Source organism: Aquarana catesbeiana, linkage group LG07 (genome assembly GCF_042186555.1).
Source record: "Aquarana catesbeiana isolate 2022-GZ linkage group LG07, ASM4218655v1, whole genome shotgun sequence".
Classification (NCBI taxonomy): Eukaryota; Metazoa; Chordata; class Amphibia; order Anura; family Ranidae; genus Aquarana; species Aquarana catesbeiana.
In genome coordinates this window covers 92,851,190-92,864,209 of record NC_133330.1, presented here as the reverse complement: position 1 = coordinate 92,864,209, position 13,020 = coordinate 92,851,190, and positions in this window count along the sequence as shown.

The following is a 13,020-nucleotide window of genomic DNA, read 5'->3' as shown; positions in this document are numbered from 1 at the left end:
GCAGGAACTAACTAGCACTTTCCAACCTGCTCACATGCATCAATTGCTAGATGAAGATGGCCATCACTACTGTACATTACTGTACATTATGTACACATAGTTGCCAACATTGTAAAACAATTTATATGGACACTTTTTTGGCTGTAGCCGGAGTCTTATTATAATTAGGGGGCGGGGCATGCATTTGTAGGCGTGGCACAGGGGGGTAAAAATGCTGTGCAAAAAAAAGGGTGTGGTTTATGCAAAATAGTGGGCGTGTATTAATGGCGCTCAAAGGGGGTGTGTTTAGAATCTGAGATGAATGAGGGATGGAGAGGGAAAGGGGGGGAGAGGGATGGAGGGACAACAGCGCCAGATCCTACACAACAACAGAAATATGTGTATTCCAGAAAGTTTAACAGTCAGCAGATAAAGATACTCCAAACACCTGGTGTTAGCACTTCAATCATCCCGACACCATGGTTGTTATGGTGTCAGGATGATTGAAGTGCATTATTTCTATTATTACATCATTGTAATATAAAATTAAATAATTCAACTCATCATAATGCTGAATCAGTGGGATCCCTGAGCGTGTCACCTACCACATCGCCTGCCACCAGCCGTCCGTCCTTGCATCAGGTGCCCCCAGCAGAGTCCGTCCTTGAATCAGGTGTCCCAGCAGAGTCCGTCCTTGTATCAGGTGCCCCCAGCAGAGTCCGTCCTTGCATCAGGTGTCCCAGCAGAGTCCGTCCTTGCATCAAGTGCCCCCAGCAGAGTCTGTCCTTGCATCAGGTGCCCCCAGCGGAGCCCCCTTACATCAGATGTCCCCAGCGGTGCCCCCCTTACATCAGATGTCCCCAGCGGTGCCCCCCTTACATCAGATGTCCCCAGCAGAGCCCCCCTTACATCAGGTGTCCCCGGCGGAGCCCCTCTACATTAGGTGTCACCAGCGGAGCCACTCCTTTCATCAGATGTCCCCAGCGGTGCCCCCCTTACATCAGATGTCCCCAGCGGTGCCCCCCTTACATCAGATGTCCCCAGCAGAGCCCCCCTTACATCAGGTGTCCCCGGCGGAGCCCCCCTACATCAGGTGTCACCAGCGGAGCCACTCCTTTCATCAGATGTCCCCAGCGGAGCCCCCCTTACATCAGATGTCCCCAGCAGTGCCCCCCTTACATCAGGTGTCCCCAGCGGTGCCCCCCTTACATCAGATGTCCCCAACGGAGCCCCCCTTACATCAGGTGTCCCCAGTGGAGCCCCCCCTTACATCAGATGTCCCCAGCGGTGCCTCCTCTTACATCAGGTGTCCTAGTAGGTCTCCGCTGCCATTGCAGAACAGAGGGGGTATACAAAATAGTGTCTCCGCTAGCCGCGTGGTTACAATAGCACCCCCGCCCCTTTCCATAACAGACCGGCAGCGGGGCGGAGTGGGGCGGGCGTGGTCGGACCGAAGTGGGGCGGAGGGTGGGCGGCGATGCAGGAGCTCCGTCTAGCCACCCAGCCATGTTCCTGGTGTTCCTGGTCTTCTTAAAAATGGCATCCGGCGGAGACAATGTCTCTGCCGGCCGTGAACCTCTAGCGGCAGCAGGCGGCGGCGAAAAATCGTGAAAAAACGGACTTCTCGGGACGTTTCCCGGGAAACAATAAAATCGGGAAAAGAGTCTAAATCTCGGGAATGTCCCGGGAAATTCGGGACAGTTGGTATGTGTACATAGTGTAGCACTCTCCTAGTTAGGTTGCTAGGATGTTAGGAGGTTAAGCAAGGCAAATGGGCAGCATGAATATTTATAGTATTACAGCCAATTCTTTGGGAGCTGTGCCCAGAAAGTGGCTGAGGAGCACATAAATAGTCCGAGCTTTAGAACAATGGGGTCTTCCTATTAAAGGGATTCCACCTGTTTGGGTGGGGGTGCTACAGTGGGTTGCACCATTTTTTTTTACAAACTGACAGCTGAAAGAAGATGAGCTTTAAAGAGATAAACTAATGTAAACCTGCTGTCTATGGTTTCTGTACTTTAAGTTGTTAATCGGTACATTACACTAATACGATATTTTCTCTATAGAGTCTTTCGTGTAAAGTTTTCATTTCTTTGAGTTGATTCATTTTTCTTTAATATAAACAATTTAAGAAATCTTCATTGTATTTCTTTCAAGTTCTATTCAATATTAATTTGATGTGTTGTCACAGGGCCCTGAAATGTGCTTGAGGCCCATAGGCTGGTGCCTACTCCGTCTTTTTGGCAATCCTGCACTGGGGAATATCTGGTCACCCTAATCTACAGTGCACCTGGAAATTATTTACAGTGCTTCACTTTTTCCACATTTTGTTATGTTACAGCCTTATTCCAAAATGGGTTAAAATCATTATTATCTTCAAAATGGGCAGCACAGTGGTGTAGTGGGCAGCACAGTGGTGTAGTGTATAGCACTTTCACCTAGCAGTAAGAAGGGTTGCTGGTTCGAATCCCAACCATGACACTACCTGCCTGTAATTTGCATGTTCTCTGTGTGCCTGAGTGGGTTTCCCCCAGGTACTCCGGTTTCCTCCCACACTCCAAAGACATGCTGGTAGGTTAATTGGATCCTGTCTAAATTGTCCCTACTATGTATGAATGTGAGTTAGGGACCTTAGAGTGTAAGCTCCTTGAGGGTAGGGACTGATGTGAATGTACAATATATATGTAAAGCGCTGCGTAAATTGACGGCGCTATACAAGTACCTGAAATAAATAAAAATAATTCTACAAACAATTCCCCATAATGACAATGTAAAAGAAGTTTGTTTGAAATATTGCAAATTTATAAAAAAAAAAAATAACATGCATAAGTATTCACAGCCTTTGCTCAATACTTTGTTGAAGCACCTTTGGCACCAATTACGGCCTTAAGTCAATTCTTCTTTGCAGGACCTCTCAAGCTCCATTGGGTTGGAAGGGGAGCGTCGGTGCACAGACATTTTTAGATCTCTCCAGAGATGTTCAATTGGGTTCAAGTCTGGGCTCTGGCTGGGCCACGCAAGGATATTTACAGATTTGTCCCGTAGTCACTCCTTTGTTATCTTGGCTGTGTTCTTAGGGTCGTTGTCCTGTTGGAAGATGAACCTTTGCCCCAGTCTGAGGTCCAGAGCGCTCTGGAGCAGGTTTTCATCAAGAATGTCTCTGTACATTGCTACATTTATCTTTCCCTTGATCCTGACTAGTCTCCTATTTCCTCCTACTGAAAAACATCCCCAGATCATGATGCTACCACTACAATGCTTCACTGTAGAGATGGTATTGGCCAGGTAATGAGCGGTGCCTGGTTTCCTCCAGACATGACACTTGCCATTCAGGCCAAAGAGTTCAATCTTTGTTTCATCAGACCAGAGAATTTTGTTTTTCATGGCCTGAGAGTCCTTCAGGTGCCTTTTGGCAAATTGATGGAGTGCTGCATAGATGGTTGTTCTTCTGGAAGGTTCTCCTCTCTCCACAGAGAAATGCTGGAGCTCTGTCAGAGTGACCATCGGGTTGTTGGTCACCTCCCTGACTAGGTCCACCCCCCCCCCACCCCCCGGGAGCTCAGTTTGGCCAGGTGGCCTGCACTAGGAAGAGTCCTGGTGGTTCCAATCTTCTTCCATTTACGGATGATGAAGTCCACTGTGCTCATTGGGCCCTTCAATGGTGCAGAAATTTGTCTGTACTCTTCCCCAGATCTGTGCCTCAATACAATCATGTCTCGGAGATCTACAGACAATTCCTTGGACTTCATGACTTGGTTTGTGCTCTGACATGTACTGTTAACTGTGGGACCTTATATAGACAGGTGTGTGCCTTTCCAAATCATGTACAAATAACTGAATTTACCACAGGTGGACTCCAATCAAGTTGTAGAAACATCTCAAGAATGATCAGTGGAAACAGGAAGCACCTGAGCTTAATTTTGACTGTCATGGAAAAGCCTGTGAATACTTATGTACATGAGATTTTTTTATTTTTTTATTTTGATTAAATTTGCAAAGATTTCAAACAAACATGTCATTATGGGGTATTGTTTGTAGAATTTTGAGGAAAATAATGAATTTAATCAATTTTGGATTAAGGTTGCAACATAACAAACTGTGGAAAAAGTGAAGCGCTGTGAATACTTTCCGGATGCACTGTAGGATCCCTTTTGGGAGATGTCTAAAAGTCCTTTTGCAGCTATAACAAACAGAGCCCAGATTTTCTGCTGAGTTTCTGATGTCACCTGCTGACATACATTTCTCATTTAATTATGTAGAGAATTTACTAAACAGAGAGTGATTGTGCATATTTCAGTGCTTTGCGCCCTCTACTGGTTTCTTCAGAGATATACATAATAATCACTTAACAGTCATTTCCTTGACACCACACCATACACAGCTCACATCTGTAAAGCAGGGGTCCTCATACTTTCTAAACAAAGGACCAGTTTGCTGTCCTTTAGACTTTGAGAGGGCTGGACTGTGGCTAGTGTGAGTAGAAAATGCCTTAGTGTCAATGGGAATAAGGAAAATTGCCCCATCATTGTTGGTGTCAGGAATCATGCCCCATTGTTGGTTTAAGTGGGATGAATAGTACCTTGTATCAGTGGGAGGAATAGTGCTCCAAGGACCAGATAAAGGCTGCAGTTTGGAGATCACTGCTCTAAGGCCGGGTTCACACATGCTGCGGCCGCGGTTCACAGCAGGGGCTCCGATGCATTCCTGTTCCCCAATTCGCACAGGACCCTTTCCAAATGCAGACCATGGCTGCCCCAGAGGTGTGTCAACCGGCTCCATTGCGAGCCGGGCACACTCTCCTGTCAGGCGAATTGGATGCAGGGAAAATGTGAACCCAGCCTAAGGGATCAACTCCCAACAAGTGTTATCGGGGGGGTTGGCCCGGCTATTGCCCCAAGTGGGCCCCCAAAAAGCCCTTGGTCTCCTATTACTCATTTAGAATTATCAGCCCTGAGTCCCAGGGCCTGAGGTTGGCCAGGAACGTGTGGCTTTATACCTCAGCAGTGTAAACATCTATCTAGTACAGCCAGGAATTGGTGGGCAAGCCGGGGGCGTATGGCCACAATCAGTGCAGCTGTCAAATCGAAGCTCTGATGTCAGGAATGGGCAGGGCCCATATGGGGGGCTCTGCTCTTTTGTCACCAGATGTTTGTCTATGCACGGGACAAAAGGCAGGAGCCCCACATATTGGCCCAGTCCATCCCTGACATCAAAGCTCCACTCACTCTCATTGCGGCCATACGCCCCAGCTTGCCCACCAATCCCTGGCCGTGCTGGATAGATGTTTGCACTGATGCATTTCCTGCTATAGGCTGCACTTATTTATTATCCATCTGATGCCGCCATTCTTGCCTTGGCTCCTGTATGCTGTTAATCAAGATTTTAAGATAAGTGTGCTATGTTTAATTAATTGGTGTTTTGCAGTTTAACTAACTCCTGAACCTTGCACCCTGTATGTAACATGCTCCTGAACCTTGCACTCTGTACAACGCATTCCTGAACCTTGCACCCTGTACGAAACGCACTCCTGAACCTTGTACTCTGTACAACGCATTCCTGAGCCTTGCACCTTGTACGAAACGCACTCCTGAACCTTGCACTCTTTACGTAACGCACTCCTGAACCTTGCACTAGAGGTGTTTGTGGGTGGCTGTTTAATGCAAAAGGGGTCCAAAGGTGTGAGGGCCTGTGTAATGCAAAAGGGGGCCAGAGGTTTGATGGGGTGGCTGCGTAATGTAAAAGGGTCCAGAGGTGTGGGAGAGGGTTGTGTAATGTAAAAGGGTCCAGAGGTGAGGGGGGGTTGTGTAATGCAAAAGGGGTCCAGGGGTGTGGAAGGGGGGCTGTGTAATGTAAAGGGGTCCAGAGGTGTGTGGGGGGCTGTGTAATGCAAAATGGGGCCAGAGGTGTGATGGGGTGACTGTGTAATGTAAAAGGTTCCAGGGGTGTGGGAGGGGGCTGTGTAATGTAAAGGGGTCCAGAGTAGGGATGAGCCGAACACCCCCCGGTTCGGTTCGCACCAGAACCTGCGAACGGACCGAAAGTTCGCACGAACGTTAGAACCCCATTGACGTCTATGGGACTCGAACGTTCGAAATCAAAAGTGCTCATTTTAAAAACTAATTTGCATGGTATTGTCCTAAAAAGGGTTTGGGGACCCGGGTCCTACCCTAGGGGACATGTATCAATGCAAAAAAAACTTTTAAAAACGGCCGTTTTTTCGGGAGCAGTGATTTTAATGATGCTTAAAGTAAAAAAAAAAAAAGTGAAATATTCCTTTAAATATCGTACCTGAGGGGTGTCTATAGTATGCCTGTAAAGTGACGCGTGTTTCCCGTGTTTAGAACAGTCCCTGCACCAAATGTCATTTTTAAAGGAAAAAATCTCATTTAAAACTGCTTGCGGGTTTAATGTAATGTCGGGTCCTGGCAATATGGATGAAAATCAGTGAGACAAACGGCTTGGGTACCCCCCAGTCCATTACCAGGCCCTTTGGGTCTTGTATGGATATTAAGGGGAACCCCGCACCCAAATTAAAATAAGGAAAGGTGTGGGGCCACCAGGCCCTATATACTCTGAACAGCAGTATACAGGCGGTGCAAACAAGACAGGGACTGTAGGTTTGTTGTTAAGTAGAATCTCTTTGTAATTTTGAACGGGTACATTTTTAACGTGTTTAGCTCCAGCCAAAAAATCTTTTTTAAGCTTTTTGGAAAACATAGGGAAGGGTTATCACCCCTGTGACATTTGTTTTGCTGTCTTTCCTCCTCTTCAGAAGATTTCACCTCACTTTTTGTCCCAATGGATTGGAAAGCATCAGTGGAAAGGAGAAATGTTTTTCCCATATTAACTCTTACAGGAGAGAATTTCCCTTCCTAGGGGTAGATTTCATCTCACTTCCTGTTGTCTCCTTCCGTTTGCAAGTAGGAGTCGTTTGTAAGTTAGATGTTTGAAAGTAGGGTCCTGCCCTATATACTCAGCAGAAATTTGGGCCTTAGGTGTTGCTGTGGCCACAACACTGTAAGCCCTCACAGGGCCCTGCTGTGAAATATTAGATCAAGAATTGTAATTACATGCCCCTGTTGAACAGGAGCTGAAAAATTAGGCCTTAGGCACTGGTGCTGGTGCCACAACACTGCAACCCCTCACAGACACTCTAGTTGGAAGGCAGGAACGAGCCCTGCTGCAAAGTATTGCATCAAAAATTGTAATTACATACCCCTGTTAAACAAGGGCTGAAAAATTGGGCCTTAGGCACTGGTGCTGGTGCCACAACACTGCAACCCCTCACAGACACTCTAGTTGGAACGCAGGAACGAGCCCTGCTGCAAAGTATTGCATCAAAAATTGTAATTACACGCCCCTGTTAAACAGGAGCAGAAAAAATGGGCCTTAGGCACTGGTGCTGGTGCCACAACACTGCAACCCCTCACAGACACTCTAGTTGGAACGCAGGAACGAGCCCTGCTGCAAAGTATTGCATCAAAAATTGTAATTACACGCCCCTGTTAAACAGGGGCAGAAAAAATGGGCCTTAGGCACTGGTGCTGGTGCCACAACACTGCAACCCCTCACAGACACTCTAGTTGGAATGCAGGAACGAGCCCTGCTGCAAAGTATTACATCAAAAATTGTAATTACACGCCCCTGTTAAACAGGGGCTGAAAAATTGTGCCTTAGGCACTGATGGTGGCGCCCAGAACCAAAAATGTTCTTACAAGCTATCAGCGTGATGATTGAGGAGGAAGAGGATAATTACTCAGGGATAGTCACTCAGCATCAGCATAGGCAGTCTTTGAAGGGATCTGAGATTTCAAAAAAAATTATTCGGTTACATCAGCATCAGGTGCTTGGTAGCTGGTGGTGATCCAAGACTGATTCATTTTTATGAAGGTCAGTCGATCGACCGAGTCAGTGGACAGACGCACCCTGTGATCGGTTACCACGCCTCCAGCAGCACTGAATGTGCGTTCCGAAAGAACGCTGGATGCAGGACAGGCCAGTAGCTCAATTGCATACTGTGCAAGCTCTGGCCAGTGATCCATCCTCAAGACCCAGTAACCCAGAGGATTTTTGGTGGGAAAGGTGTCCAAGTCTGATCTTGCCCCTAGGTATTCCTGCACCATGTAAAACAGACGCTGGCGATGGTTGCTGGAACCGATCATACCTTGGGGCTGCGGACCAAAAAATTGTCTGAATGCATCGGTCAGACGGCCACCTTCTCCACCGCTCCTTCTTTGACTGACCGAAGCCTCAGCAACACGTTGTCCAGAAACAGGAGTTTGTAACCTCCCAGTCTCTGGGAACGCGTTGCACAGACCTTTCTGCAAGGCCTCCCGAAGATGTTTCATCCTCTGCTCCCTCTGCGATGGCAAGATAAGGTCCGCAACCTTACCCTTGTAACGTGGATCAAGGAGGGTTGCCAGCCAGTATTGGTCCTTCTCCTTGATACCACGAATACGAGGATCCTTACGCAGGCTTTGCAGGATCAGGGAGGCCATGCAGCGTAGGTTTGCTGAGGCATTCGGTCCGGAGTCCTCTGGGTTACTAAGGACGACATGGTCCGCAGCCACCTCCTCCCAGCCACGTACAAGTCCATGTGTTTCTTGGGACTGATCCCTTAAAGACTGCTGCTGATTAGGGATGAGCCGAACACCCCCCGGTTCGGTTCGCACCAGAACCCGCGAACGGACCGAAAGTTCGCACGAACGTTAGAACCCCATTGACGTCTATGGGACTCGAACGTTCGAAATCAAAAGTGCTCATTTTAAAGGCTAATTTGCATGGTATTGTCCTAAAAAGGGTTTGGGGACCCGGGTCCTACCCCAGGGGACATGTATCAATGCAAAAAAAACTTTTAAAAACGGCCGTTTTTTCGGGAGCAGTGATTTTAATGATGCTTAAAGTAAAAAAAAAAAAGTGAAATATTCCTTTAAATATCGTACCTGGGGGGTGTCTATAGTATGCCTGTAAAGTGACGCGTGTTTCCCATGTTTAGAACAGTCCCTGCACCAAATGTCATTTTTAAAGGAAAAAATCTCATTTAAAACTGCTTGCGGGTTTAATGTCATGTCGGGTCATGGCAATATGGATGAAAATCAGTGAGACAAACGGCATGGGTACCCCCCAGTCCATTACCAGGCCCTTTGGGTCTTGTATGGATATTAAGGGGAACCCCGCACCCAAATTAAAATAAGGAAAGGTGTGGGGCCACCAGGCCCTATATACTCTGAACAGCAGTATACAGGCGGTGCAAACAAGACAGGGACTGTAGGTTTGTTGTTAAGTAGAATCTGTTTGTAATTTTGAACATTTTTAACGTGTTTAGCTCCAGCCAAAAAATCTTTTCTAAGCTTTTTGGAAAACATAGGGAAGGGTTATCACCCCTGTGACATTTGTTTTGCTGTCTTTCCTCCTCTTCAGAAGATTTCACCTCACTTTTTTGTCCCAATGAAAAATGTTTTTTGAAAATTTGGGTTTTTTTGTGGAACAAGGATTGGAAAGCATCAGTGGAAAGGAGAAATTGTTTTCCCATATTAACTCTTACAGGAGAGAATTTCCCTTCCTAGGGGTAGATTTCATCTCACTTCCTGTTGTCTCCTTCCGTTTGCAAGTAGGAGTCGTTTGTAAGTTAGATGTTTGAAAGTAGGGTCCTGCCCTATATACTCAGCAGAAATTTGGGCCTTAGGTGTTGCTGTGGCCACAACACTGTAAGCCCTCACAGGGCCCTGCTGTGAAATATTAGATCAAGAATTGTAATTACATGCCCCTGTTGAACAGGAGCTGAAAAATTAGGCCTTAGGCACTGGTGCTGGTGCCACAACACTGCAACCCCTCACAGACACTCTAGTTGGAACGCAGGAACGAGCCCTGCTGCAAAGTATTGCTTCAAAAATTGTAATTACACGCCCCTGTTAGACAGGGGCAGAAAAATTGGGCCTTAGGCACTGGTGCTGGTGCCACAACACTGCAACCCCTCACAGACACTCTAGTTGGAACGCAGGAACGAGCCCTGCTGCAAAGTATTGCATCAAAAATTGTAATTACACGCCCCTGTTAGACAGGGGCAGAAAAATTGGGCCCTAGGCACTGGTGCTGGTGCCACAACACTGCAACCCCTCACAGACACTCTAGTTGGAATGCAGGAACGAGCCCTGCTGCAAAGTATTACATCAAAAATTGTAATTACACGCCCCTGTTAAACAGGGGCTGAAAAATTGTGCCTTAGGCACTGGTGGTGGCGCCCAGAACCAAAAATGTTCTTACAAGCTATCAGCGTGATGATTGAGGAGGAAGAGGATAATTACTCAGGGATAGTCACTCAGCATCAGCATAGGCAGTCTTTGAAGGGATCTGAGATTTCAAAAAAAATTATTCGGTTACATCAGCATCAGGTGCTTGGTAGCTGGTGGTGATCCAAGACTCATTCATTTTTATGAAGGTCAGCCGATCGACCGAGTCGGTGGACAGACGCACCCTGTGATCGGTTACCACGCCTCCAGCAGCACTGAATGTGCGTTCCGAAAGAACGCTGGATGCAGGACAGGCCAGTAGCTCAATTGCATACTGTGCAAGCTCTGGCCAGTGATCCATCCTCAAGACCCAGTAACCCAGAGGATTTTCGGTGGGAAAGGTGTCCAAGTCTGATCTTGCCCCTAGGTATTCCTGCACCATGTAAAACAGACGCTGGCGATGGTTGCTGGAACCGATCATACCTTGGGGCTGCGGACCAAAAAATTGTCTGAACGCATCGGTCAGACGGCCACCTTCTCCACCGCTCCTTCTTTGACTGACCGAAGCCTCAGCAACACGTTGTCCAGAAACAGGAGTTTGTAACCTCCCAGTCTCTGGGAACGCGTTGCACAGACCTTTCTGCAAGGCCTCCCGAAGATGTTTCATCCTCTGCTCCCTCTGCGATGGCAAGATAAGGTCCGCAACCTTACCCTTGTAACGTGGATCAAGGAGGGTTGCCAGCCAGTATTGGTCCTTCTCCTTGATACCACGAATACGAGGATCCTTACGCAGGCTTTGCAGGATCAGGGAGGCCATGCAGCGTAGGTTTGCTGAGGCATTCGGTCCGGAGTCCTCTGGGTTACTAAGGACGACATGGTCCGCAGCCACCTCCTCCCAGCCACGTACAAGTCCATGTGTTTCTTGGGACTGATCCCTTAAAGACTGCTGCTGATTAGGGATGAGCCGAACACCCCCCGGTTCGGTTCGCACCAGAACCCGCGAACGGACCGAAAGTTCGCACGAACGTTAGAACCCCATTGACGTCTATGGGACTCGAACGTTCGAAATCAAAAGTGCTCATTTTAAAGGCTAATTTGCATGGTATTGTTCTAAAAAGGGTTTGGGGACCCGGGTCCTACCCCAGGGGACATGTATCAATGCAAAAAAAACTTTTAAAAACGGCCGTTTTTTCGGGAGCAGTGATTTTAATGATGCTTAAAGTAAAAAAAAAAAAGTGAAATATTCCTTTAAATATCGTACCTGGGGGGTGTCTATAGTATGCCTGTAAAGTGACGCGTGTTTCCCATGTTTAGAACAGTCCCTGCACCAAATGTCATTTTTAAAGGAAAAAATCTCATTTAAAACTGCTTGCGGGTTTAATGTCATGTCGGGTCATGGCAATATGGATGAAAATCAGTGAGACAAACGGCATGGGTACCCCCCAGTCCATTACCAGGCCCTTTGGGTCTTGTATGGATATTAAGGGGAACCCCGCACCCAAATTAAAATAAGGAAAGGTGTGGGGCCACCAGGCCCTATATACTCTGAACAGCAGTATACAGGCGGTGCAAACAAGACAGGGACTGTAGGTTTGTTGTTAAGTAGAATCTGTTTGTAATTTTGAACATTTTTAACGTGTTTAGCTCCAGCCAAAAAATCTTTTCTAAGCTTTTTGGAAAACATAGGGAAGGGTTATCACCCCTGTGACATTTGTTTTGCTGTCTTTCCTCCTCTTCAGAAGATTTCACCTCACTTTTTTGTCCCAATGAAAAATGTTTTTTGAAAATTTGGGTTTTTTTGTGGAACAAGGATTGGAAAGCATCAGTGGAAAGGAGAAATTGTTTTCCCATATTAACTCTTACAGGAGAGAATTTCCCTTCCTAGGGGTAGATTTCATCTCACTTCCTGTTGTCTCCTTCCGTTTGCAAGTAGGAGTCGTTTGTAAGTTAGATGTTTGAAAGTAGGGTCCTGCCCTATATACTCAGCAGAAATTTGGGCCTTAGGTGTTGCTGTGGCCACAACACTGTAAGCCCTCACAGGGCCCTGCTGTGAAATATTAGATCAAGAATTGTAATTACATGCCCCTGTTGAACAGGAGCTGAAAAATTAGGCCTTAGGCACTGGTGCTGGTGCCACAACACTGCAACCCCTCACAGACACTCTAGTTGGAACGCAGGAACGAGCCCTGCTGCAAAGTATTGCATCAAAAATTGTAATTACATACCCCTGTTAAACAAGGGCTGAAAAATTGGGCCTTAGGCCCTGGTGCTGGTGCCACAACACTGCAACCCCTCACAGACACTCTAGTTGGAACGCAGGAACGAGCCCTGCTGCAAAGTATTGCATCAAAAATTGTAATTACACGCCCCTGTTAAACAGGAGCAGAAAAAATGGGCCTTAGGCACTGGTGCTGGTGCCACAACACTGCAACCCCTCACAGACACTCTAGTTGGAACGCAGGAACGAGCCCTGCTGCAAAGTATTGCATCAAAAATTGTAATTACACGCCCCTGTTAAACAGGGGCAGAAAAAATGGGCCTTAGGCACTGGTGCTGGTGCCACAACACTGCAACCCCTCACAGACACTCTAGTTGGAATGCAGGAACGAGCCCTGCTGCAAAGTATTACATCAAAAATTGTAATTACACGCCCCTGTTAAACAGGGGCTGAAAAATTGTGCCTTAGGCACTGATGGTGGCGCCCAGAACCAAAAATGTTCTTACAAGCTATCAGCGTGATGATTGAGGAGGAAGAGGATAATTACTCAGGGATAGTCACTCAGCATCAGCATAGGCAGTCTTTGAAGGGATC